The sequence below is a fragment of the Sinocyclocheilus anshuiensis genome, unplaced genomic scaffold (assembly GCF_001515605.1).
Source record: "Sinocyclocheilus anshuiensis isolate Anshui unplaced genomic scaffold, SAMN03320099.WGS_v1.1 scaffold1237, whole genome shotgun sequence".
Lineage (NCBI taxonomy): Eukaryota > Metazoa > Chordata > Actinopteri > Cypriniformes > Cyprinidae > Sinocyclocheilus > Sinocyclocheilus anshuiensis.
Window position 1 is genome coordinate 944,315 of NW_015553581.1, and position 22,219 is coordinate 966,533.

General features: G+C 37.0%; 2 pseudogenes; one reads left to right on the forward strand and one right to left on the reverse strand.

The window, feature by feature from the left end:
- LOC107668357 (ATP-binding cassette sub-family B member 6, mitochondrial-like) overlaps window positions 1–5,240 on the forward strand; it is a 9,036-nt pseudogene extending 3,796 nt beyond the window's left edge.
- Window positions 5,241–5,445: 205 nt separating this feature from the next.
- Window positions 5,446–22,219, reverse strand: part of LOC107668358 (ATP-binding cassette sub-family B member 6, mitochondrial-like) — a 23,730-nt pseudogene continuing 6,956 nt past the window's right edge.

Consider the following 22,219-nt stretch of genomic DNA (forward strand, 5'->3'; position numbering starts at 1 on the left):
CGGGGATCCAATTCAAACATACTAATAAGCAAAAATTACACAAACTAACATTTCTTCTTCTTTTTTTATTGCTGAAGAATGTTGAACTTTCTTCTTCTGTGTTCTACTGTACAGACGGTGAATTTACATTTCCTTCAGCCTGAAGCTTTTGGTGTGAAAGGGCTTTTACATTTGCCAAAAATATAACTTTTTATATTAAAAGCAAACAAGCAAGCCCTGCCCAGATTTAAAAAGTAACGCACAAGTAACGTAACGGATTACTTTCCATAAAAAGTAACTAAGTAACGTAATTAGTTACGTTTTTTATGGAGTAACGCAATATTGTAATGCATTACTTTTAAAAGTAACTTTCCTCAACACTGCTGATGACACAGTGGCAAGTAATTAAGTAACAATCACTAATAATTCATTTGGGAGTAGAACTTCTTATTGACGTCATTGCAGCATAGACTGGAGCCGAACTCCAGTTGACAGATTCCTTATGCAGTGTTCACTGCTCCCTACGCCCTGAACACAGGATATCTGTTGAAGTTCACTTCACTTGATAAAATGCATTCATTTGGAACACCCTGCAACGTCATCAAACACAGGCGACACTTGCGTCATGCATATTAGAGAAGTTTAAGGTTTGATTACATAATATACTCCTTCAAATACACTACAGTTCAAAAGTTTGAGGTCAGTAAGGTTTCTTAAAATACTTTTGTTCAGCAAGAATGCATTAAGTTGATCAAAAATGAATTTAAATACATTTATAATGTTACAAAAGTTTTAAATCAAATGCCTTCCTTTTGAACTTTCTGTTCATCAAAGAATCCTGAAAAAAGTTTCCACAAAAATATCAAGCTGCACAAGTGTTTTCAACATTGATAATATTAAGAAATGTTTCTTGAGCATCAAATCAGCATATTAGAATGATTTCTGAAGGATCATGTGAGACTGAAGACTGGAGTAACTAAAGACTGCTTTGCCATCACAGGAATAAATGACATTTTAAAATATATTAAAATGGAAATGCTAATTACATTTTAGAATTAGCTCACAATATTACTGTATTTTTACATACATATTTTACTGTATGTTTGATCAAATAAATGCAGCCTTGGTGAGCATAAGAGACTTCTTACCAACTCCAAATGTTTAAACAGTAATCTAAATTTAATATAAATTACCATATGTTCGTTTGATATACAGTACATGTGATTATAATACATCCATATGTATTTATAAAAATATAAACTTATTAACTGAATATATATTGTCACATTTGAAAAGCGCTCAAACCTCTATAAATGCTTTCACAGTCTGACTGCTAGTATATACTCACATTTGTATTTACATCTTTCTTTGTTGTAATAAATCAGTGTTGCCCATACATTGATTTATTTGTGGCGGCCCGCCACAATATCAAACTGACCGCTACAAATAGATTTTCCAAAAGGCTTTGACTTCGTTGAATAAACATGAGCACTGCACGTTTCAAAATCGAAACCCGGTGCGGGTGTTTTTATATCACTGTATTTATGAAGGAAACTGACTGTCTTCAGAAAATTTTGGATGTCATTTTCATTTCATTTAGCATGTAATGTCTGATAAAGCAGCGTTTGTGAGCGGAGCGCTGTTTTGTGTACAGCGTTACCGGGGAAACCTCTATTTCCCTTTCATGGGAACTTCGAACTGCATCCTCTAGGGGTCGCTATGGGGAACGCCTCGTCGTGACCCGCTTTAAGCGCCTCCTGCTGGCAGAGAATGAATTTGCATATATATGCCGTACATCCACCTGTCCTGTAGTCTCATCCTCTCTAATTATGCGGTGATTCAGTGCTAATTGCTACAAATGGACATCTGAAAAATGTATCCACATTTAATATTTTTGTTTTCAGAGGATTTGTTAGTCATCATGAGATGAAACATGGTACAAATATACTGAACTATTTTTTTCCAAGAATCATTTCACGTCTAGTCCACACGATCACGATAGTGTTTGATAAAGGACATGTGTGCATGTGTGCGCCTGCTAGTTGTTAGTGTGGAATTATTTTGTATTAGTGTTTTATGAGAAGAACGAACACATTTGACATTGATTCAAACGCCTCGCTCACTTCCTCTCCTCTGTCTGGTCACCTTTTTTTTCTCGTCTTTCTGTCACATTCCACCGCTCTTATACTCCTGCTGTCGCTCTTGGAAAGTGTCTCTGTCCATCCAGCATCTCGGTTTCCTTCTCCCTAGTGCTTTTCCCTCTCTCATTGCTCTCCTCTTTAGAAAATTGTAAACGCATCAGGATCAGAGAATATCCAACCCTGCAAAAGACTTGTTTAGTGAATTTTATTTTCATTTACCGTTCAGTCTTTCTGATTTCCACAACTCTATTAAAATGGTTTTGGGGCAAAAAAAGCACTTTTTAGTCCTTTACATTAAACAATTTTTCTGTTCAGGCTGCAGTCGCCTTTGTAAACATTGACTATCATAGTAACGACGCAAACTTGGTTCACTATGCGTGAGACTTCAGCAGTAAACATTTTGTCAAGTGTTCTTGTTGCAACACCTGACCTAACGACTCCTTTCACAATGAACGACATAAACCCCACATCAAATCTGAATGTTCAGAGTGAGTTGCATTAGGAAAAATCAGATTTTAAACAGATTTCAAAGCACCTAAAAAAAAAAAAAACATTGATTTTTGAGGCCTGACTGAAGAAGTCCCAAGAATCAAAGAGTGCATCTCAGTCTAATAAATATTTCGCATTCATGGATAGTTATGTAATTTCACGCAACATACTTCATATAGTGCAATACTTGGTGAAAGATCAATTCATTTGCCAGCTCATGCTTTAGGAGTCCAAATGTTTCAGTGAGTTTAATGAGTTCGATCTGGGCAGTAGTGAGAGGGATGAGATGCTGAACTGATGACAGCTGCTCTATAAAAGTAAATCTCCCCTCATGCCTGTACTGTGAGAAAGCGCTCACTCCCTATGAGTGTACTGGCACGCTGACCTACCTCATGCTTCCTGCTGCGCTCCAAACACATTAACGCAGCAGGAATGTGTAGCCATCGTGTGCAAGTGTGAAGGCAGTTGATTGAATGCTGGGCTGTGGTTCTCATAGATTTGACATGATACTGGAGAGGCTGTGAATGCGTGTGTAGGAGAGGATGAGAGAGATACAACTATTTACTTGTCCTCCCTTTCCATCTCCTCTTCTCTCTGCCAGCACAGCTTGTCAGCAGTGCTTCCTCCATTTAAATGACAAACCACAGCATCCATCTCTCAGCCAATCGATTATCTCAACTCTCTCAAGAGGAGAAATACACAGGAGGTTGCATAAACCATGAATTGAACTACGATTGAGGTACTGTGTCTCTATTAGAGCACCAAAACAAAAGAAAAACTATATATATATATATGTGCATCTTATTATAAACAAATATTCCAGTTTTTTACATTTTTAAAGATTTGCTTAATATATGCGTGGGAGCTAAGCCATGCTACATAGGTCTGTGAGCAAAGGTAACAACCTTCTGTCCTGGATCAGACCAGCAGTCCAAGAATCTAGCAGCTCTGAGCAGAGACCAGCACTGTGCAAGAGGCCACCGTCTCCCTCAGGACACTGGAGTAAAAGCAGCTTACAGCTACATGTTCATTATTTACGTCTCTCTCACTGATTAATTCACAGGGGGCAGGTTTACTTGGAAATAAGAGGGAATAGTAAATCATATTCCTAGAACCTTGTCATGTGTAGTGGATGTTATATGATCTATGGTTGCATCTTACATCACTGGTGTCACTGCATTGTAGTTAACAGTGTGACAGTACGGTCTGGTATAACATCACCTCAAACAGGCTATTGTTACACACTGCTCTATGCTGTACAATCACTGAGCATGTGTATTCCCATGGCTTTTCAGAGAGGTAAACTGAACAGTCACGTTTGTGTGAGAAAAGAGCATTTAAGTCTCATAGATTTAGAAGATATAACAGTTTCACACTTTGCTTGAAAAGACTTAGCCTGTATATGTAAGACACCAATAACAACATTATTCATTATCAATGCTACTACAGCAATATAAAGAGTACTTTGAGATTAAATTGAGACTAAAACTCATGGACAATCTCTTCACAAGCAGACTGTCCGATGTAAGCTCGGTAGGAAATTAATTTTTCACATTTTAATGCAAGCTCTTTGTCCTCTTCAGTCAGTCAGACACACCAGCCCTGTCACTATTCAAACCCTACATTAGAGGTTTTCAACCGAGAGAGATATATCTGGTATAATCTTAAAATGTTTTTTTTTTATAGCTGCAGTCTAGACCTATAAAATATGCAGCTTCTCTTATGCATAAAATGATGTTCATTTTAAAAACAGGAAGAGGAATATAAGCGACAGTGTGACCTGTGATGCAAAGGTGAATTTATAGATTATAGATTAATTTTACAATGTCTTTCTCAGGGTTTCTGCAATTCCAATAGATCTCCATTACTTTATTCCTTTTACAAAAACAAACAAACAAAAAAACCTTAAGGCTTGAATAGCTCTGCTCGAAACACTAGAACATGGAAATAACTTTTACTGTACCTTCTGTTCACATGTTCTTCTTAAACTGTTCTTTAAATTAAATTAATTTTCATAAACCACTGACAGATATTTGTTCGTTTTACACAAACTCACTTAATTTTGGTCAATTTCTCAGAAAACAAAACTTCATATCTTAATTTTGCATCTCAAGTAAATGCATCTTGATTTAAGGATTGTACTTGAATACACTACTCAGTATATGTTTTCTTTTTTTTTCTTTTTTGCAGTGCATGCAACTTAATGCCATGCCTTTGCATTTAAGACTCTCTGCTCTGATTGAAGACCTTTAAATTGTGGAAGGTTGAATTAAGACCTTTTAAGACCTTTTTAAGACTTTTGACTTCATATCTTAATTTTGCATCTCAAGTAAATGCATCTTGATTTAAGGATTGTACTTGAATACACTACTCAGTATATGTTTTCTTTCTTTTTTTTCTTTTTTGCAGTGCATGCAACTTAATGCCATGCCTTTGCATTTAAGACTCTCTGCTCTGATTGAAGACCTTTAAATTGTGGAAGGTTGAATTAAGACCTTTTAAGACCTTTTTAAGACTTTTTAAGAATGATAAACTTTTGGAAGCTTGAAAATGTTAATTACATTAAATTTCAATACATGGACAAAAATTATGAGAATATTCCTAATATCTTCATTTGTGTTTTGAAGATGAACAGAAGTCTTTTGGGTTTGGAATGTTAACTAATGCTAAATTTGAACTATTTTTCTAACCTTAAATCCAAGAATTTCTCTAAAATCTTACAGATTCTGCTTTGGTAATTTTATACGATTTTCTATAGAAAATTAGAAGCTTTCTAATTATATAGAAGCTTTACCATCTGATCATAAAAGTGCCTCTGTTGTCATGTTTCCTGACCTTAGAGATGTCCCTGCACGTCATAAAAACGGAAAAGCAAGCGGATGACGGTGCTTTTTCCTGATCTGGACGAACCAACCTGTTAAATAAGACATTAGCATGGGTAAACGTCTTGCACCTTTACACACTTTCTTATTCTAGATGTTTTAGTTTTAGCACACTATATTCACAAATGAACAATTCAGACGTTACTTTACCAGTGCAACTGTCTGACCAGGCATCACTGTAAATGAGACTTCACTGAGAATTTATTTCCTGTAGACAAAAAACAGGAAATAAACATTCAAAGACGCTAACTCTAAAACATATAGATGTCAAAAGCACTGTTTCTCAGTACCACCAAGCTGATACATAAACAACAAAAAAGTTCTTATCGAACATGTCCCCTCAATGACATTAGCATGACTCACCCAGCAGTGTAACTAAAGCACACGTTCTGGAAATCAACCCTTCCTTCTGTGAACAACAGGTCTTCCGCATTCACATCATCCTTTACCTACAGCAGAGGGGAATCTGGGAATTAGAAAGGGCAATTTTGGCATCCATCACAGGACACACTTAGACAAGCAGGGCACTGGGCTGACAGTGATTTGTCAGTGAACCTGAAGAATGCATTAAAACTGAAACCATGGCAAAAATACTGTGGCCTCTTTCTGGTCAAGTTCAAGAATCAGTTTGCAAATTAGCTCCAACTGCTTTTGCAAATATATAAAAAGAAATGTGAAGATCAAATAAGGGTTTTAGAAAGATTATTTGCATATGAATCGAATCTAAAGGGACTGGGAGCGTCAAGGAATGACCGGCTGTTGGTTGTGTGACTTTGGGGAGAGGGTTCCCAAAGGACGGGGGCAACTTGAGTCAGTGCAGGAGGTCATGACAATAAATCAACAAGACCAATGCAGGCATGCCCAGAGGTGCCACAATGTGGCTTCTAGGAATTGACTAGTCAAGTACATGTTCTGTACAAACCTGCTGACTAGTAAAAGTAGTATTTGAAATCAATTTAAATTTGACTTGACAACAAAATGACCCACTCACCTCTTTTTCCTCTGTTAGCAGATCAAACATGCTCTCCATGTCAACAAATGCACTTTGGATCATTCTGAGAAACAAACAGAAATGTTTGGTAATTGCCAAAATGGTAAATATATGAGCAAGAAAATAAATAAATGAAAACTAAAATTCAGATGCTGGATTCACAAAGCATTCTTAAAAGTGAAATTCTGATTAACTTCTATTTTATTCTTCAATAAAGTTATGAATATTTTGTATTTTCAAAACATTTCCTAAAAATGTTGTTAAATCTTTTAAAACAAAATTTGAGAAGAATTTGAATTTGTGAAAAGAATGTTCTTAAAAATCATCGCAAATAACTTCCTAAAGTTAGTATAACCTCCAACTTATCTTAAATCCCCAAAGATAAGAATTTTAATGAATGTACTTTTTTTTTTTGTATTAAAAATACTAAGCATTACAACAGAACACTAGCTATATCTTACTATTACTAGGGATAAGCACACATACAGGCATTTTAGATCAAGCTGATCAGCAAGTCTTCAGCAAGAACTGCTGTACAATCAAATAATACCATGTTCTTAAGAAAACATTTGAGAACTTAAGAATTTTTCAAGAACTGCACTAAGGAACAATCTGACAAACGTAGAATTTATTCATAACTTTTTTTGTTAAGAAGATTTGTGAATCTGGCCCCAGATATTCCTTTTCTAATCTCACCTATAATATGTACCAAACCAGTTGAGTGGAGTGTAGAGCTGGATAATGTAGGTTCCAAAGAGAACATAGTCACCAACCTATTATAACAACAGTGCATGAACAACAAAAATGATGCTCAAGACCAATAAAAACTAGATTTCCAAATAGTATGAGCAGTGATTACTGTACTTTAAACTTGTCCACTGTAACATAGTATGCACAAAGCAAGGACCCAGCCAACAGCCCCAATCCAATAATCAGGTTCTGGATTTGGTTCAGGAGAGCCAGGGAAGCATTGGTCTTCCATTCACATGCCTGAGCAGAAAGAGAATCCAACTGAGCATCTCTCCACTCAACAGCTCATAAAGTCCAAGTATCTAAGTGATTGCCATTACCTGATATTTCAGGATAGCATCCTCAAAGCGCCTGACTTCAAAACCCTCTGAATTATAGTACTTCATTTGAACGCAGAGACAAATTTTGTAATATTTCAATGCTAATACTGTTAACAACACTCCATGGCCAACCTAGGGCAACTTTGCTATGGCATTTGGTCACTTACGGTTTCAAAGTTGAGAAGAGAGTCCACTGCTTTTGACTTGGAAATGTTGTCCTGTCTGTGTGTTCATTTCCCGCCTGTACTTGGTCCTCCATTCAGTGATGATGATGGTGAGAGCTGAAAACAAATGCCAAATTGAACTAGACATGAAAATGTGCCTGTTGACTGTCATATCCTATAAAAACATGCAGTAACAATTTAAAAATGATGACTTTGCAACATTATTGAGAACACTTCTGTGTACTGATATACACTACCCTTCAAAAAGTTTGGGATCAGTAAGATTTATTTAAGACTTTTATTTTGAAAGCACAAATTCAATTGATCAAAATGACAGTAAAGACATTCATAATGTTACAAAAGATTTCAAAACAGTTTCCACAAAAATATTAAGCAGCACAACTGTTTTTAACACTGATATTAATAATAAATGTTGCTTGAGCAGCAAATCAGCATGTTAAACTGATTTCTGAAGGATCATGTAACACTGAAGACTGCAGTAATGATGCTAAAAATTCAGCTTTGCCACCACAGGAATAAATTACAATTAAAATACATTAAAATAGAAAAGAGTTACTTTAAATTGAAATAATATTTCACAATTGTACTGTTTTTACTGTATTTCTGATCAAATAAATGCAGCCTTGGCGAACATAAGTGAAAGTTTCAAATGCATTAAAGAACTACAAACTTCAACGGTAGTGTACTAACAATAACTTTCAAAAATGTGTGATTAATCACATAAACAACAAAAATATCCTGATTTTAACTGTTAATATTTTAATCTACCAGCATCCATAAAATGATAACAAGTGTGTTTGTGCTGCACTTACTAAGGTAGAGAAACATGCAAATGAAGACAATGAGGCTGAACCAGGCACTGAAGTATGTCACAAAATAGATGATGGCAATGACGATGTCAGCAATAGTGGGTACAATGCTGAACACAATATAGCTGTAAAAGAAATCAATGAACATTTAAACATGAAAAAAATAGAGTTGTCAACCATTTTACTGCATACCATATCGAACCGTGTTCTATAAAACACCAAGTATGGTAATACTAAAACTGAAGGAAATCATCAGACCTTAACAAGTTGTTGACTGAAGAGGTTCCACGGTCAATGCTGCGCAGGACATCTCCAGTGCCAGCGTAGAGAGAGGTCATGCAGGTGAGCGAAAAGACGGACCTGCACCACGCGGCTGGTGTACTGCTGGACATAAGTCCACGGGAAGCTGCGCAAGTTACTGACAAACCCTGATGTCCCTGAGGGGAGAAAGACAGTTAATGGTTTGTACAGAATAAAACAAGATGTAGTGTTTAAAAGCATCCTTACAATATCACTTTGAATGTCAACCCTCACCTACCCCTCCTCCCTGCAAGAACTTAAGGAGGACGTAAACACAGACTGTGATGGCCAGGGTTCTCCAGCTCTCCTTCGCAGAAAGCTGGTTCACTAGAATATTATAATGGCAAAAATACAGAGAACATGTGAATGCATCAACTTGTGCTGGCTCAACTGGCAAATGTTATTGCTTTGTGACAGGATTTGCTCAAATGATCCTTCAGAAATCATTCTAATAGGCTGATTTGGTGCTTATTTCTTATTAATGTCAATTAATTTCAGGTGTGCTGCTTAATGTTTTTGTGGAAACCATGGTACCTTTTTTTCATGATTCTTTAATAAAATAAAAAGCTCAAAATAAATCTCTACAAACATTCTAAATGTTTTTAGCCAAAACAAAAAACAAGCTTACTGACCCCAAACTTTGAAACAGTAAGATTTTTGCTTAACTATCCCTTTAATTGCATGTACATCCCCAAGGCTCTGTGAAGGAGGCACAAACTGAGAATGCATTTCACTGCTGTGTTTTCCTATTAATGAGTGTGTGCAGAGCATCTTCCCTTTAATCACACAGACAATAAACTTTAACATCCTGAGTCATGCATAACTACGTGACTTCAGTTCAATATACCAAAATGTAACAGCTTCCCAAAACTGGGAAATCCACAACAACAACAGGAAAAAAAAAAAGCCAAAAGGATGAAGTCTGAGCCAGGATCCACAGCATAGTGTATCTAAAGAGTGAACACACTAGTCTGTCCTGGGAGCTGAGAAAGATCCTCAATCAGATTAATTTACATTCATGGCCGTTTTGACTGTGCACTTGGAATCAAATGAGGAAAGAAAAGGTGAAGGGTTGCAAAAAAAGAAGAAACGAAATCAAAACAATACAAGAAAATGCCTAGGGCAAAAGCAAAAACTCTCTTCCTCTATGTTGAGCTGGGGGCGTAGAAATGGATGGTGAGAGAGCTGATTTTTATCCATGGCATGGGGGCAGAGAGAGCTGCGGACAAAAAGGCCCTTGTACCAGCGTGTTAACTCGGCTAAAAGTCCCTAATGCCCCCTAATCGTGACTGGCAGGGTTGGTGACCTCCCCTATTACCCCTCTCAATCTCTCTCTGCCACACAAAAGCTCACTTTTCTCCCAGGATGGCTTTCATGTGCCTCCAAATGCAAATCTGTTACTCGTCTCTGATAATGAAGCACATACAAACACACCACCAACTTCAGGAAGAGATCAAATGAACAATGTACACTTAAAGAACGAGGATGATAAGAGAGAGAGTAAATAAATGAATCGAAACAGGGAATTTCAAAAACGGGGGTGAAAGTAAGAAAAAAAAAGAGGCAGAGAATGAAGGGTGGAAACAAAGTCTTGAGCCACAGAAGAGTTTAGCATAGTTGGGTTTTGTCCCACATTTCCTTTGTAAAAGTTCGATACTTCTTGGCTTATGTGAACCAAAGGCTTTGACTTCTCTGAGAGGTTTTGGGGGCTGCTCACCCATCCAGCTGGCCCACAACAACAAGGGGCAGAGAAAACTGGCAAGGGAGGGGCAATCCGACTTCACAAGCATAAGAAAACTCCCGCATACATGCTTGACTTGTTTCAAAACTTCCTTTACATATAGCTGTTTATCAACAAATATTCATCATCACCATGTTTTTAGATATTTTAGGTTATGTAAATCTGTTTCAAACCAATTAAAGGGCCTAAGCACAACTGCATGTATTTTTAATTATTGGAAACAAATTAAATAATTTAATCCTTGACAAAAATAAATAAATAAAAATTACTGATCATCTTAAAAAAAAACAAAAAAAACAACAACATGTTGAGCAGCTCCCACCTTCCCAGGTAACAGGGCAAATGTTGAAAGCTGCTGTCCTCTACTGGTCATGTATGGTAATACAAATCCTTTGGCTATTTTATGCTGTGGAGAATTACGTTTTTATGTTTTATTCGTTTATTTTTATTAAGGGGCCAGATTTTAGCCTTTTAAAGGGATAGTTCACCCTTTCAGTTGCTGGTCCCCATTGACTTCCATAGTATGGAAAAAAAATACTATGCAAGTCAATGGGGACCAGCAACTGAAGGTGAACTATCCCTTTACATTATTTTCGGGGGCATTTTCTTTTACCTTTAAGAAGAGTTTTATTCTCTGAACCACATAACAAAACAGTATTTCATTTCTTTTATGTCAAATCATTCAATTGAACCAACTGCCTATTTTTTTTTTTTTGTTGCTAGAACCCATTTTCTAGAAATTTCTAGCATTTTTCTAGAACACATTTTCAATAACTGGCTGGACTCTTTATTTGCTCATTCAGATATGTACTGTATATCACACAGCAGGACCTACATATGTAAATACATAGTTATAGAGTACGTTTTATTTTGTAGAGTAGAGTTTATAGTTTGTAAAGTAAGTTTTATTTTCTAACGCAAATTTTCATCACATTGCTGTGTGATTTTTAGGATGTTTTTGGTGATTGTCAGTGTTTTTTATCACTTCACTATGTGGTTGTCGGGATGTTTTTGGTGGTTTCCTGTGTATTGACTTGTGTTTGCCAAGGTTTTCTGAATGGTTGTTTGTGTGTTGCGTTGTGGTTGTTGGACTCCTCGGTTTGGTTTTTCATGCGTCGCTATGTGGTTGTTAGGATGTTTTGATTGGCTGGTTGACATGCGGTTGTTTTAAACAGTTGAGTAGGTAGGTTAGGGTCCCTCACACGGCTTGCAGCTTGACGTGCTGTGAGGGCTTGTGTGCATCAGTGATGCTGAGAGCTACGCCACTGGTACTTCACAACTACTGTAGGGTCACTCATAGTGGACAGGTCTCAGCTGAGATGCCAGATGAAGACAAACCACATGATTCTGGACAGCAGCAGATTGACCTGATGTTCCTGGCAAAAGATCACGGTCTTGTGTGTACGGGTAAGTTGAATAGACAAACAGTATATAATAGCTGTCAACTGAAGTTAGTAAATTATTTTGCTGTGAAACTAAGGAATATGAAATCTGAAAAGTTTTGCTTTCAATTTATGATCAGTCAATTAAAATATTTAATCAATTAATTGGATGTGTTTTCAGAGTTCAGAGTTTCAGTTTTCAGAGTTAATCAACACTAATCACAGATTTTGAAAGTATTGAAATGTACATTTCTTCTGTTCTTGTCAAAACAAAATATGTAACTTTTTTTTAAACAAAGCCTTACTAAAAGTAAACTAAAAATTAAACATACTGAAAAAAACCTATAAAATATAGTAAAAAAACAACAACAACCTAAAATTAAACTGAAATAATAATTGACAACATAAAAACTAAACATCATCAGAAGCTCAAAACTATAATAACAATTTGTTGTGGGTTGCCAGAGTGTTGTTAGGTGGTGAGAAAAAATAAAATAAATAAAAAATAAATAAAAATACAACTTATTCAAGTCGTCATTTTTTTTATTTTCATTTCTACAGTCTGATGATGTATTAATATATCTTATGTGTTAATATAACTTTATGCATTATGAAGAAAGGCAAGATATCATTCTGATTGGCCTTGGATTGTTCACCCAAAAATAAAAATTCTGTCATCATTTAATCAACCTGTTGTTCCAAACCTGTATGAATTATTTTCCTTCTGCTGAACACAAAAGAAGATATCTAGAACAGAGAAAGACACTTTAGACATGACTGGACTGGACTGGAGACTCAACACAACAGACAAAAACAGTATCAATTCATAACACTGGCCTACTTGACAATTATTGCCCATAACATTCAAAATAACCAACACATTGATAATCTCTATTATCACTGTCTTGGTCAATAAATGATTTCAATCACAATCTCATCAGTAGTTTCTTTTACACTGTATTTGCTCTTAGAAAACATCCTGAAAACATCAGCCTGTGGTCAATAAATGTAACAGTGATACTTGCAGCTCCACGCTTATTTCATAGTGTGTATCGCCCCCTTGTGGATAAATATTATTAATACAGCTAAAGCTTTAGTGGCCTCCTGGGTATTCTACACTTATTTAAATTTTTATTTTTTTATTTCAACATATATTTTGCTTAATTTATTTAGTTGAATAACATAGAATGACTTGGTACAAACATCTGACAATAATATTATCTGTAACCTGAATGTGATAGAAAGTAATAGTTTAGTAATAGTAATCAATTATAAACAGCTGAGAAGCAGTGAATGCTTTAAGCAGCTTTAAGGCAAGTCTCCAAGGTTAGCCACAAAAAAAAGCATAACACTTCAGTACACAGAGAAGAAGACGAAAGGCCTTGTTTTTTTTTGGAAAGGACATCAATGGAGGAGAGGTTTCATTACATTGAATAAACTGCTTTTGTGGGAAAACAGCTGAGGCCTATCATTTAATGAATCAACAGCATATTGCTTATCTTCAACATGTTTGCCATCAAACATTCATTTTGAATTAGTCTATTTTTAGAGTTTACACAGAAAATGTTTTTGCGACAGGTAGGTTTCACAGCACTTCTCATTCATTTCAGTGGTATCCGAAACAGTGATTAACTGTCACACAACAATATTCAATGACGTCAATCAAGAAACATGCGATTCAAGTTGGTTGATATGCTTTCTCCAATGGTATCTCCAAACATAAGACCATCTCTGAGTATGACGTTCATGCTTATGCGAGGAATCCATTGGAACTGGTGGTGGAGAACATGTGAGCTGTTCATATTATGGAACTAGGCTTCGTAGGCCCACTCCATGGTTTTAAATGGTGTTTAAAGCCAGTGCATGCTTAATTTAGGTGGTGCATGCTTAATTTAGCACCTAAAGAGTTAAAGTTAACTATTGACCAGGGTGCATTGCGAAAAAGCATTGTGCCATCATTCATTCCAATCAAAACTTGAATGTGCCACCTGTCTTGATTTGGACCTGGATTAAGTAGAGGAGGCAAGAAGTAGAAGCTTTGTGGACAGTGTCTGGCTACTTATCCGGAATCAGAGAGAACTTTAAATAGAATAGAACTTTTAATTTAATTTTTACCATAAAGCACAGACACTACAGGCCACCGAAGAGTGCAGGTAGTTAAAAAGCCAGTAGGGTACTCATCAAGCGATGGGTCAGGCCAGGGCTTTGACAGTAGTAGTCTGAAGGCATATGCAGCTGAACCTTTCCAAGATGGCAGACAACGACCGCCTGTCTTTCTTGGACGATTATGTGTGTCCAGATGTTTTTTTTAATTCTCTTTATAAAACAGTGTCTTGTTGGAATACTCAACTAAATACTCAAAGATGCCAACAGTATTCAGATATCACATGAATATGGAGAAATGACTCTGTTGGTGTGTTTTAGTGTGTTTGTCATTGAGAGCTCACAAAAGAGGATAAAACCAGAAGGAGCGTGAAAAGTTGGGAGATGGTCAGTCAATCTTGAATTATACTGTAATCATAATGAATAAGGACATTCTTTTCAGCTTTGTCTCTTTTTATAAAAGCAGTTTAAGGCCCATTTCTATTTTTGTGCGCTATTTCAATCCTCGCTCTTTGTTTTCCCACATGGGAGGAAGGAGAAAAGAAGAGCAGCTGCCTTTCCCAAGCCAAACAAAAGAAGGGTGAAAAACAGGGGGGAAAAAAAATAAAAACTGCGTTCGTGTGTGGGTGTTGAGGGTGAGGATGAGTGGAGGGTAGCGGGAGAAGAAATCTTATCATTTCCAGCCCACAATGGTCTGGTTTCTATGACAGGACAGTTACAGATCTGTTTTATCTTATCATGGCATTGTGTGTGTGGTAATGGCCGTCTGCCTGTCAACTGGTCATTATGAAGGCTTTTGTCCCGTGAGCGAGTGTGTGCTGTCCATCACGCAGCTCATTTCGCTCAACTCTTTGTTGTGCGCTCCAGTTCTTATTGCTGTGCCTAGCGGGAAAGCATGGATCCTGTCTCTCTCCAGTGATTTTCCTCTTTGTAATCCATCTGAACCAGCAAATTGCAATTTTAGGGAGAAGGGAGGGTGAAAAAAGGAGGTAAAAATCAATTTAATCCTAGGGAGTCCGGTGGGGAGAATGACTTGAGCCACCCAGGGAAATGATTGGTATTTTTGAATCTGTGCAGGACACAAAAGGGGATCAGGTTTATTCAATCTCAATCACTCCATCTATTCCAAAATCATTTTTTTCTCCTTCGCCATCACATCTACTGTATATATATCTCTAATTCTCACCTCAGCCGTAGTCATTGGTACAACAGAGTCTTTCATGGACTGTTTTTAAATTATTCAGATGTCTAACAACAGGTCCCCGTTGGCCTGCCACCCAATCACTGCACATACAGGTGTGCCTAAACAGAGATGAGGAGCCACTGATTTCATATATGGTCATTTGATTAATGTATTAAAGCAGTGGTTCTCAATCTGTGGCACATGAAGTGGTATGCATCATGATTCTAGAAATTAACAATACAATTTAGTGTTTTAGGTTCGTGTTTTGTGGGTTTATTTTCTAATTTCTGACCTTTATTAATTTTACATTTTATTTGTGCATGGAAGTCTCTAATGCATAGACCACATTCCTACATCTGCAAAACCAGATGTGAATATGTGCTGAAAGTATTGTTCTGTTCACTGAAAAGAAAGCAGGCGATTTAGATTGAGGTGACTGAAAAGTGGGAAGAAATATGGCATCATTTAAAAATTCTGGTCGATATCAATAAGCAAATAATTATTTTCACATTATGGCCACTAACTGATAAACGTCCAAGTGTTAAAATTCTATAATATTTTGTCAAAAAAAAAAAAGAAGGTAAAAATAGTACACTAAAAAACTAAAATCATGAACTTATTAGATGTGAAAAAGGTAAATATAAATAAATACTATACAATATAATATCAATTGACACAAACATGTACACACACACACACACACACACAAACAAAGTCTGGTTCACTATCCTTGTGGGGACTCTCCATAGGCGTAATGGTTTTTATACTGTACAAACTGTATTTTCTATCACCCTACATACACCTAAACCTACCCCTCAAAGAAAACTTGTGTGAGGGGTATGTGCATTTTTACAATCTCAAAAAAACTCATTCTGTATGATTCATAAGCTTCTGTACCCACGGGGACCTCAATTTAGTCCCCATGAGTTGGTGTGTATTCAGGTTTAAGTCCCCATCAGTATAGAAAAACATGTACACACACACACACACACACAAACAAAAAACAACTTTAATATTGGCTGATAATTGATATGGTAAAATAACAGTCTTGTTTTATTAAATGTTACTTGGCTTAAAAAGTTTGAGAGCCACTGTTAGAGAATGTATGGCAGCTAAATTGTCATACTTAAAGCTGACTCACCAATACAAGGTGTTCCATGGTTATGGCATGTCATAATTACCATAAAGTTGACAACCAAAACATTCTACTCAGAGCTGTTGATGTTCTTGGAATGATATGGCTTCAATTTTTTTTATGTGTTTCTGTTGCAACACTATTAATGCTAAAATTAATCAGTGCAATCAATGTAATCAATCAACAAAAGCACAATAAAATAAGTAACAGTATACAAATGTCTTATAAATAAAGGTCGTTTATTTAGCGGTAAATTAGATCATTTTTCAACTCTGTGCTGTAGCTACATTAAACTGTATTATATATGTTTAATATTACAGAAATATTATGAGATAACTTCTTAACTCCATTTTGTGTTTCTGCATGACGTTTCAGCAATCAGGTGGTACAAGCTAGATATCTGAAAAAATTGTTCTACGAGGATGTGAATGCTTTTTGCAAGTCCGAATCTCATAATCCTGGTAATTTCCACATGGCGTGAATGCACCTATGCTCCTTTGAGAAGATGGACATGCGATAGAAGTGTTTGTGGTCTTATAACAGCAGGATGGAAGAATGTGTGTGTACAGCCTTGATCCAGACAGAGCTTCGCATTGGGGAGTCCTGCTGGAGCATTTGTGGTTTCTAGAAGCAAAAAGCCAGAATCTGCCCCCGCCTCTCAGAAAGGCCGCTCTCTAAACAACCTAAGACGTTGAGCTCTGCATGATGTCCAATGATCAATAAACCCAGCCAGAAAAAGTGAAAGCATCCCTGTCTGCCCTGGTGCCTTGTCTTTTATCTGCCTTTGTGGTCTAACCGAAACAGACATGAACATGAAGTCTGTCAAGATCAAATCCATATTCCCTCACATGAAGAAAACGGTCAGCTCAGATGTTTGTTCTCCATTTCTGCTGCTACACATACACCTAACCTCACATCCTCTCCCTGCAGAAAAAGTAGTCTGTCAGAGATAACACAGAACACACTCCTGACACTCATTCAGAGTTCACCAGCGCTGTACACAGGAGTGGATACGATCTCATCACATCTTGTGGTGTGGCCGAACACAATGGGCCTTCCTGTCAGGAGTCCGTGAACCGTCCTACACGTCCCTGCGCAATTCAAGCAGATAAGATCTCTTCTTATTAACACATTCAATTTAGACTGCCTCAGAATGGAGAAAGGAAATACATCTATCTCAGTCAAATTGTCATTCGGTCGTGATTGCAATCGTACATCTGCAGTGCGAATGTCAATGTATAGACAGAAAACGGCAGAATGGATGTCCAATCTCAGATCACATTAGGTGATAAAAAGTAAACCACCTTCACAAAGGTCGTTCACTGGACCAACAGCACTTTCTCTGTAAGTAGATGTTAGCCATTCTCTATTAATGTAATGCTTTAGTTTTGTAGACTAACAGGCCAAGACCTTTGAGAAGTAAAGTGTAAAAAAAAAAGAAGATTTGTTGTAAATAAAACAAAGATTATTGGAGTGTTTTACAGTATAATACTATAAAAGTCTTTCTACTTCAAAATGTCAAGTTCAACTTAATGTGTTACTGGCATTTCTCTAATTATTTGAGCAATTTACTAGCAAAATCTGAGTGAAAATTGTTTCTACACCATCCCCCCCCCCCAGTATATTGTATACATTAAGAAGTTTGGGGTTGGAAAAATGTTTAAATGTTTTTGAAAGACTCTTATGCTCACTAAAGCTGCATTTATTTGATGAAAATCCAGTAATATTGGGAAATATTATTACAATTCAAAATAGTTAAAATAATTAAAATTGATATAGAAATAAAATATCTATTTTAATATATTTTAAAATGTAATTTATTCCTGGGATGCAAAGCTGAATTTTCAGCATCATTACTCCAGTCTTCAGTGTCACATGATTCTTAATATTTTTGTGGAAAGCATGACACTTTCCACCCCAAAAAGAACAGCAACATTGAAAAATAAAATCAAATAAAAAAAATTGCTTTCACTTGTGATCAAATTAATGCATCCTTCCTAAAAAAAAAAAAAAATAATACAAAAAATAAAAACAGACATCTGAACAGTAGTGCGCACAGACTTTCTCTAACAATATTAATCAGGAGGCTGTTTGCAATTTTTTTCCAGATACTGCCAAGAGCAGATGTTCACTCATTAAGGTATCAGCCACTAGGGGGCAGTCTAAGTCTGTGGATGATTGGAGGACTGTATGTGTTTGAAGTTCAGGGTGAGCTGAGGAAAATGTCAAGCGTTCTCTTAGAACATATTCATTCATGAAATTATACTTGATTCAGGATTACTTTAAAGACAAAGGGAAAAACTCTGCTGCTGATATTAACCATAGCATCTTTAAAACAATGAGTGTTTTTAGAGAGAAAATAGCTGATTACAGCCATAATGACTGTTTGCGAAACAAATGCTTCTCAGAGGAGCTGGAGACAGAAGAATGCTTGGAGGTAATTAATGGAAAGAAAGCATCCACATTAGCTCTATACTCATTCAACATGAGTGTGTGTTTGATCCCAAGTGAGCCATCTGACTCCCTTCAGACCTCCGCCTAAGTTAAGGCCAGAAACTTTTGTAACAAAGGCAGAAAACAACCATCTGGGTGCCAGGAGAACAGAGGAGATGGTGGAGGAGCACTGTTATGTCTTTGTTTATTTGTAAGGGTCTTTCAATCCAATTAATGATTTATTCTGGCTATAGACAGTGGCTTAGATTGGGAGCTTTTTCAATCAGCTATGGGCCGAGCACTTCTCCCAGAGAAACTCATGCATTATATTGACTCTTTCTCTCATCACGCAACTGTTCTTCTGGTAGAGCAGATAATTTTCAAATGAGATCAACAATGAAGAAAAGAAAAGGAAAACAATAAAAGTGCAGTCACATTTACTGTTGCTCTGCAAATTTTCACGGGTGAAATCCACATGATCAGGAGTTTTGGGTGAGAGCAGAAAATATTTGTCCAGCAGATTTCGCAACAGGTTCAAATTGGTAACATGGATATGCAGAAAGCTGCCTTGGTTTGAAAGTGACTTCTGTGTGAGCTTTGCTTTATACATTGCCACACTATTGACAAAGGACCTTTTTTTTTGCCTGCAAACTGTCACTAATGTGACCGCACTTTAAAGATACAGCAGTTAAAAGCAGTCACACTAGACTGAGCATTTCTGCAGACACTGCAACGGTCTTGATATGACAAAACGCTCTTGAGGCGCATTTCTTAGAAACATAAATTCAACATATAACAAACAATAATAAATCAAAAATGTAAAAATATAAAATCTACTCAATTTTCCTGCAACGTTGCAAACCAGCAGCTTTAAAGTTTGTTTTTTTAAATTCAACTAAGAGGTCATACCGTCTTCTATTGGTCACACTTCACATGATTCACTGAAAAAAATAACTCGTAGGATTTACTTCATAAAGTCTTCATAATAATTTTAACACATTTGAAGTACATTTTACTGCTGCCGCTCTGTACAATTTACCTGTTATTGTCGAGTAAAATCTACTTACCTAAGTTAAGTAAATTTAACAAAGAAAACAAGTATGATACAAGTGATGCGGCACTCACCCGAGACTTCAATACTTACACAATACACAATGACAGTAACATTCTGTGGATCGGTTTTGAGTATGAATGTGTCTTTTTGAGTAGAAAATGAACTCCAGATGTAACAAAATCGCAAGTTACTAAATCTAACAACAAAAACAATGATAAAACAGTGTAAATACATCTGGAAAACAGCTAAAAAAAAAATCAACCTTATTAATTATTCATGCCCCAGTGCATGATGGGAACACCAGTATCAGAAAAGTTGAGTAGGTTTTACTTAATTTTACAAAGTTGATATTTACACTTTAATTTCGACAAGTTTCGATTAATAAGCTCGTATTAATCGGCGTGGATCGAGACAAGGCTGAAATTTCCTAATTTTGTGTGTGGGCCTGAGGGTGTTCAACCATATCAACGCATCTTTGGCGTGATCCAGGCAGTATTGGTGGGTCGTTCACCATTATTACCGGGGGCCAGTCAATTGTGCTGCAGAAATCTGTCCGTTGCTGTTTTGCTGCTGCAAGGCGATTCATCAGTGGGTATCCTGGTGCTGGGCTACAGAGAGATTCGTGGGCTTCCCTCAAGTGCACCTGTGTGTGTGTTTAAGATGTACGCAACCACTACCGTGATTCAACAGTCGCGTGGTTGTGTGTGTTTGGATTAGTTGGTATTGTATTAATTATTTGGTTAATTGAATTGTATTCATTTGTAGTTTATTTTGTTAATTTCTTTATTGAGTGAATTGGGGCTTGGGTTGTTTATTTTGTGTGTGGGTGATTTATTTGGTATAATTCACAGATTTGGTTTGAATGTGTGTATTTTAAGATTTTTGTTTGAATTTAAGTATTTTTTTTTCTCTGTTTTGTTCTGTTCTCCCAAGCACTGAGTTATCCAATGGGATATTGATATTGATGGTAAGGTATGATGTTGTAGGTGGCCACTGCATAGTATCAGGAATTGTTATGTGATTGTTACTGCCATTGTGATTTGTGTATTTTTAGAAGTGTTGTGTATGTCTTTTGTATGTATTTATTTTTAAAGTGTTAAAGAAGTGTCCAATAAAGATTGTTCTGCACACAACTCTGCTTGTTTCTTCCATTTGCTTGGAAGGCCTGTAGTTGGGGGGTATTTACAACATATTCTCTAACTTAATTTGAACTGTCCCGTTCATACTAGTTATACACTCTACTAACCACCATGTTTCAAAAACCAGGTTGCCCATTTCAAGCTGGTATGACAGACTTGTAGCTGGTTTGTTCCTGGTTCAAGATGGTCTAGTTCAGCCGGTTATTATCGAACCAAGTTGGATTTTGCAACAGGGATGGGAATTCTTCTATGTAATTTGTGTAAGCAGAGTAACATGTAAATACAACGGTGCATGAATATGGTAATCATTTAGTATGGCATTACTGTCAAGACGAAAGTGCACTGGAGTGGAAATAATGCGTTTGGGGTCAGACGCTCCTGTGAGTAAATGAGTGTATTATTTACCGGTTTAAAATCAGGCAGAAATCCATCTCTCTTGTAATTGAGCTCTTTTCATGCTCACAGATTAACCGGACACATTATTTACAGTAGAGGTAACATGCCACACTGAAAAGAAGCTCAGTGCTTCATTTCCACATGAACTGCCTGCGCTTTCCCACAGGACAGACTCTAGAAGCCGCTTCATTCAGTGTCACCGGTACGTCAGGTTTGACCACAGGCTGGACTCTGAGGAGCAGACACCGTACCTTTCAAACGCCATCGCGAGCCTCCAGCTGCTACCACGGCAACCCCGCCCAGCTCCCTGTCAGTCTGCGTGAGTGACAGCCGATCCCCCTGCGCGACGCTGATTGGCAGTACCCGTGTGGCTGATGGTGATAAAACTGGCGTGCTGCTGTTTGCTGCCGGTGCGCGCACCCTTCCTGCTCTTCAGTGTTGGCACTCCGCCCGCCAAGATGACGAAGCTATTGAATCCCGCCTGTTAATAACAACAATGCAATACACACAGGGCCGTTTTAACCATAGGGCTAGGCGGGGCCCGGGGCCCGAGCAAGGAGGGGGCCCGTGATTGGCTGTGGAGTAGATTGACTGGAGCGCCGATCGCCAAAGCCACCACGCCCCCCTTTATTAGCACTGTTATTTAGTTGAGCTTTTCCGTAAATTCCATGCATTACCATTTGGAAATTGAAACGTAAAGTCTGAATTTGGTTTACCAATCAAATGCATTTATTCTATATTCGACTTTTGAACAATATGCGCACATATCTATCAGGTGATTGCTTCCTAGTATGTCTGCATTCAACT